Genomic DNA, 6,680 nt, shown 5'->3' on the forward strand with positions numbered 1-6,680 from the left:
TTGCATATAATTATGAAAAATCTAGATTAGCTAACATCCAAACCTTTGCTAATGTTAACAAAGACATCGCTGCTGTTGGGAGAAAACCTTGTATCTCCATTTTGTGGTTTCAGGTTTTGGTGTAATTTGAATATTTACATGATGTATAAATTTCATAACGAATGGACCAAAAGAAATCTGGTTCCATTCACTTAAATTAAAAGTAAAGTATGTTTTTTACTTCTCCTGTAAAGTTTTCATTTTGGAGATACAAGCTTTTCTTCCAACAGTGATATCTACCTCTGTAGAAGTTACGGTGGTCATATGGCCATGCAAAGGTACTTTTATGTAAAATTTCGGTTATTTTTTAGTCCACACTTCGGTTCCTCAGTATCAAAATTACATCAAGTTTGTACTATTTTCTGTAGTTACTCAATAATAAGTCTTAAAAACCAAATTAGTCACTGTATAATAAGTCTATGATTCAAGAGATTTACTGTAATGAGATAACACGATAACATCTTCAACAAACCTCAAATATTGTCAGGTTTATTCCAGAATCTCCATGCTAGCCATTGCTGTGGGTTCTTTAGATCCCTCTGCATGTCTCAAGTTGCTATGCCATTGAAGGGTGGACTGAAACCGGGCAGATCCTGATGAATATGATGACCCAGAGCCATGGTCCAAAAGCACAGTGATGAGTGTGGACAGTAAGACTTTGTCCTAGATGTAATGTCCCAAGCTCCTGCTTCCTTATGCTTCAAGGTGTCTGTAATGCACCACTGAATTGAAGAGTTTCAGCAGAAGGACAGGTGAAGTCTTCTGTCAACCTATACTGCTCGAGAAAACAGATGCCAGTGCAACTGGATCCATGTAAGTGAGTGAGAGAGTAAGAGAGAGAGCGTTTGGTGGAGTCAGAGTATAACAATACATGCTGAACAACAGTGAGATGCGACGAGAGACCATAGTAATGACTTGCATAAGTAAAATTATGGAGATTTGGTTAATTTTTTACTCTAAGTAAAAATCTGGAGCGCACCAGAAACTTTAAGGAGAGCACCAGATGCCATCTTGTACTCACCATATATTAACAGATAAGCATCAGATGCCAGTACCAGTATCTGGTACTCACCTGATGGCATTTTACACTTACAGTATCTGACACTCAGCTCATAATATCTCACGCTCACCAAATAGTATCTGGCACTGAAAGAACGTGATGTACTTTTTTCACCAGGTAATATCTAGTGCGCATCAGATACTATGAAGAGAGCAGCAGATACCATCTTGTACTCACCATATATTAACAGATAAGCATTAGATGCCATCATGTGAGCACCAGATAATACCAGGTGCTCACCTAATGGCATTTAATGTTTACAGTATCTGACACTCATCTCATAATATCTCAAGCTCACTAAACAGTATCTGGCGCTCATCTGAAAGAACGTGGTGTATTTTTTTCACCAGGTAATATCTAGTGCACATCAGATACTATAAGGAAAGCAACAGATACCACCTTGTACTCAACATAAATTAATAGTAGTATTAGATGCTATCATGTGAGCACCAGATATTACCAGATAGTATTTGGTGCTCGTCTAATGGCATCTGATGCTTATAGTATCTGGCACTCATCTCATAATATCCTGTGATCAGCAAATAGTATGGTGCACTAATCTGGAAGGACTTGGTGTCATTTTTTGACCAGGTATTAATCTGGTTTGCACCAGATAGTATGTGTAAACAGTCAGCAAGTTCCAGATGAATGCAGATAAAAGAGAAAAGAGCGGTTATATTAACATTAGGCAAAATCGTCATCAAAGTACAAGCGTGGGTCAAAACCAAAAGAGAATAGATGATCACAAGTGTCAGAACAAAACAGAGATAGGCAATCAGGAAAAACGCTCAGCGAGTTCACAAGAGCAACAATACTTCGCACTGAACTAAAGCCCAGGCTTTTATACTAAACTATAGCAGTCATATGGCAAAGACCACACAGGTGAAGCCAGTAGATAATCCAGCAGTGGTGGACAGTAACTAAGTAAATTCGTTACTGTACTTAAGTACTTTTTTAGTTACAAAGTAATCTTAAACTGAAACTTTGCTTGTTTGTAAAAAGTGATTTCAGAGACCACTCGGTTCTCCCTGATGGAAACTGTTTGCCTTCGGTGTTTTGTGTCTCACAATCGCATCATTTTAATAGCAATCAGTGTCAGACTAATTAATTAATTAATTAATTAATTAATGAAAGACATTTTATTAAAAGACTGGTTTACCAAGAGAGACACTGGAGGGCTTTCACCTGAAATGAGTTCATGAAGTGAGTCTTATTACAAAAATGATAACAGGACATCAGAGCCAGAATTACTCTTTTAGTACTTTTACTTTATACTTAAGTACATTTGAAGGTAAATACTTTAGTACTTTTACTCAAGTGGAGGTCTAAAGGGAGGAACTTCTACTTTTACTGGAGTAATATTTTACCTTGGGTGTCTCTACTTTAACTCAACTACATGATTTCTGTACTTCGTCCACCAATGTAATCCAGTGACTGGGAGCGCTGATAGGTGCGAGTCCGGTCATCGTCACCTGTCATGTGATCTCCTCTTGACTCCTGGGTAATGGAGTCTGATGCTACAGGGAAGTCCTTAGTCACGTGTTGTCCCACGGTTTCATGGGAATTGTAGTTCGCAACACTAGGAGAGTCCGTCTGACAGTATGAGGTGAGCAGCAGATATCTCCTTGTACTCACATATTAACAGACCAGCATCAGGTGCCATCAGGTGAGCACATAGATACAGGCTGATAATATCTGGTGCACACCAAGTAGTCTCTGGCACTCATCTCATAATATCTCATGCTCACCAAATAATATCTGGTGCTCCTCTGAAAAGCTGTGGTGTATTTTTCTCACTAAAAGCTGGTAAACACCAGAAACTTTAAGGAAAGCACCAGATACCATCTTGCACTCAGAATATATTAACAGATTAGCATCAGATGCCATCACGTCAGCACCACATACTATCTCTCAGCAAGTGTGGAAGCCCTACACAACTTGTGTATTTTGCGTATTGAAAGAACGGGCAGTGTTGAAAACTCCTCGTTTGACCTACTCGGGAAAGAAATGGACCTTCTCATTCAAAACATCCACTTTTTCATTATGGACCAGTAATAATTCTTCCAGACATCTTCCCCAGTAATTGTCTGAAATACCTTTTTTTAATATAATGAAAATAAATCATCAATTCAGCTCCCAGAGTACATAAATGAAGATGTCAATGCTAAAAGTCGACGACTTTCTCGAGCGTGCAGCCCCAGCAAGCAGGTAAATTATGCATCACAGTGACATGTGCTCTCTGCTCACTCTGAGCCCTCAGAACCAAAAAACTGCACGGCTCACATGAACGCCAGCTGAATTCTGATGCTGTCAAGACTGACATTAATTGCTCTTAAATTGCTCCCTCCAGGGAGGCACTCATAAATGATGAAAGGATTGAATAGCAAAGTCAATTTTTGATGTTGGTAAATAGAAGTGAAGTGGGAGAGACTGAGCTCAGAATAAAGAAATGATTCTTCAGCTTCTGTCACTACATTGACTGCTCTTTTTCTCCCTGTGCTCTGTTGACATTCAGATGATTCCCCTTAGACCAGCGTTCCACAGGATGGTTTTACAACTGGCTAAACAGCAGGCTTGTCCCTGTCTGGCGGACGAAGGGCTTTTTATCATTAATCATGAATTTATATGGTCTTTAATCATCTGATACTTATTGGTTTTATCCAACATTGTGTTTCGAATGTTTTGCCAGGTATTTTCAGGCAACTTTTTGAGCCTGCATTGCTAATGTTTATAAATTTACCTTGTCTGCTACAACGAAAAAAAGAATTCTCAATTGCTGTTGGACCCAGACGTGACCCAGACGTGACCTAAGGCTTGGCTGCAGCTGCTCGGCCATAAAAACCCATTCCATGTTCTTGAGCTGATCTGAAGGCCACATGAAGTTTGGAGGTCTGTAGTGATTGACTCTGCAGAAAGTTGGTGACCTCTGCGCACTATACCCCTCAGCATCCGCTGACCCCGCTCTGTCATTTTACGCTGTCGTTCCCAATCGCTTCCACTTTGTTATAATCCCACTGACGGTTGACTGTGGAATATTTAGTAGTGAGGAAATTTCATGACTGGACTTGTTGCGCAGGTGGCGTCCGATCACGGTACCACGCTGGAATTCACTGAGCTCCTGAGAGCGACCCATTCTTTCACTAATGTCTGTAGAAGCAGTCTGCAGGCCTAGGGGCTTGGTTTTATACAAGTGATGGGAACACTTGAATTCAATGATTTGGATGGGTGAGTGAATACTTTTGGCAATATCGTGTGTCATAACAATCATATAGTTGCTTCAAATCTGCAAGATATTAGTGAATAATCCAGTTTGGGAAAAAAGACTAAATCTTTTCCTTGTCCTTATATCATATCTCTCTTTTTGTTCTCCATAAACATCATGCATTTCGCTTGCTATCAGGTTCCAGAGCTGTTGGCGGGCTTTAAAATATGACCTACAATCTCTGATCTAGAATAAAAAAAAGTAATAAATGACATTCAGCTTCGTGACATGTTTCAGTTTCATTTCAATTTCTATAGTATTAGAAACAACTGTCAGTCTGAATAATACGAAGCATTGATTACAGTACTTGGCTCTGGGGAAATCAATCCAAAGCCTTACATGATGGTTATCAAAATGTTATCAAAGAGCATGTATCCATGAGGAGAGAAAATCAATAAAATGTCTGCTTCATGCAAATCATTTATTTTTTCATACAAACAAGAAAGGGTTCTGTACAGGCACAGCTTTCCAAAAACATCTCTCACCTGGACTAAGTTTTTTTGATAGGTTGTAGGTTAAAAATATAAAATATTAAGGCAGCACTTAGTCATTTTCGACTAAAAATAGCCAAATTCCTAAAGATATAAAAATGCAATGAGCAATTTAATCTCAAGCAATGAGATATCTGAGCCTAGAGTCATAGAAAGATCACCTCAATGATGCGCTCATAAGGTACTTATCTGCTGATAATAGTAGCATAATCATTCCACACTTATTGCACCTACAACTATTCCAGGTACTTCATTCAAGGAAAGGCGTCAATTTTATTTGAGTAATCCTGCAAAATTTCAAAGCTCTGTTCCAAGTAGGTTTACACATTTTTTTCCCAGTTTGAACTATTATGTTTTTGCATTTTAATGTATAGTATACGTTCTGACTGCATGACTGAACTGAGCTGAACTGAACTGAACATAAATACAACACTTAGAATAAAACTTCACTTTATTAAACCTAAGATAAAATTCCCCAGTCAGTTTTCAGCCTTTCAACCTTTTTCTATTCACAAAATTGGCATTGCTTTGCACTATTCCTGCACAAATCCTCCAATAAATTAACAACTGAAAACCTTTATTAGCATCAAAAATAATTTTTTTAGACCCTATCTGGCAAACTTGAATATAAAAAAAAAAAATACATTGAGCATACAGTATCTCACACAAGTAAGCATACAGCTCACATTTCTGCAAATATTTGATCTTTTCATTAGACAACATTATAGAAATTAAACTTGGAAATAACTTAAAGTGGTCAGTGTGCAGCTTGTATAGCAGTGCAGATTTACTGCCCTCTGAACAGAACTCAACACACAGCCATTAAGGTCTAAATAGCTGGCGACACAAGTGAGTCCACCTCACAGTGAACTTTGAAATTTTGTGTGATAGCTTTCACTAAATAGAAGTTTTAACTTGAAGCTTCTCATGGAAATCCATGAGGTGATCAGACATGTTTGAGGTGAGTTAGCAAGACCAATTGTCAAAGTTAAAGAAAGAAAGAAAGAAAGAAAGAAAGAAAGAAAGAAAGAAAGAAAGAAAGAAAGAAAGAAAGAACTGCTAATACGATATACCTGAGGGGACCAAGCCACTGCTCAGCACTATCAATTACTGGATAAAGCTACTGTAGATATCTCAGACGCAGACAAATGTATTCTGCCAATATGAGGCTGATATATTCTGCCAATACGAGGCCCAGATGATCATGTCAGTGTGGTCATTCTGGGAGCCAGAGAGATTTCTATGTGCTTTTGAGCAAATGAGAAGTTTCACAAGTGTGAATACTTCAAAATGAATATTCAATATTCCCACAGCCCAACATGACAAACTCCACAAGCTACGTTCTCCTCTTCAGCACTAATTTCACATTCAGAACATTCAGAAAACAAACATTAGTGAAGTTTAAAATGCCTTGAGGGGGTTTTCTTTAAATATGCAGCCTTATTTAATGATGTTGCTGTTCCCTGTGAATCTACAGCTTGATAAACAATGAATTAATTTGTCATTGTTTGGAGCAAAGTCGATGTGATTGGCAGAATAAATAGAAACCTCCATAGGTGTTGCTGCATGACTAATAGCGTTTTGCGCTACTCGAACCCTGTTTGCTTCTTTTGCCTTTTTTAATTTCCTCACCAGATGCCTTGACGCACCAGATGCATCTTGTTATAAAGACTCAGACAACTTCCACACAGCACAGATGCTGTCAAGTAGGCTTGCTTAAAAATTCAGGCTTGCTTCCCTCGTCAGTATTTTATTATTAATATTGTTATTATTATTAATTTTAAAAAAATTCTATTGATGCTCCAGCAGACTGGAAAATAACGAATAT

The sequence above is a fragment of the Pygocentrus nattereri genome, chromosome 5, assembly GCF_015220715.1.
Source record: "Pygocentrus nattereri isolate fPygNat1 chromosome 5, fPygNat1.pri, whole genome shotgun sequence".
In the NCBI taxonomy this organism is placed as follows: domain Eukaryota; kingdom Metazoa; phylum Chordata; class Actinopteri; order Characiformes; family Serrasalmidae; genus Pygocentrus; species Pygocentrus nattereri.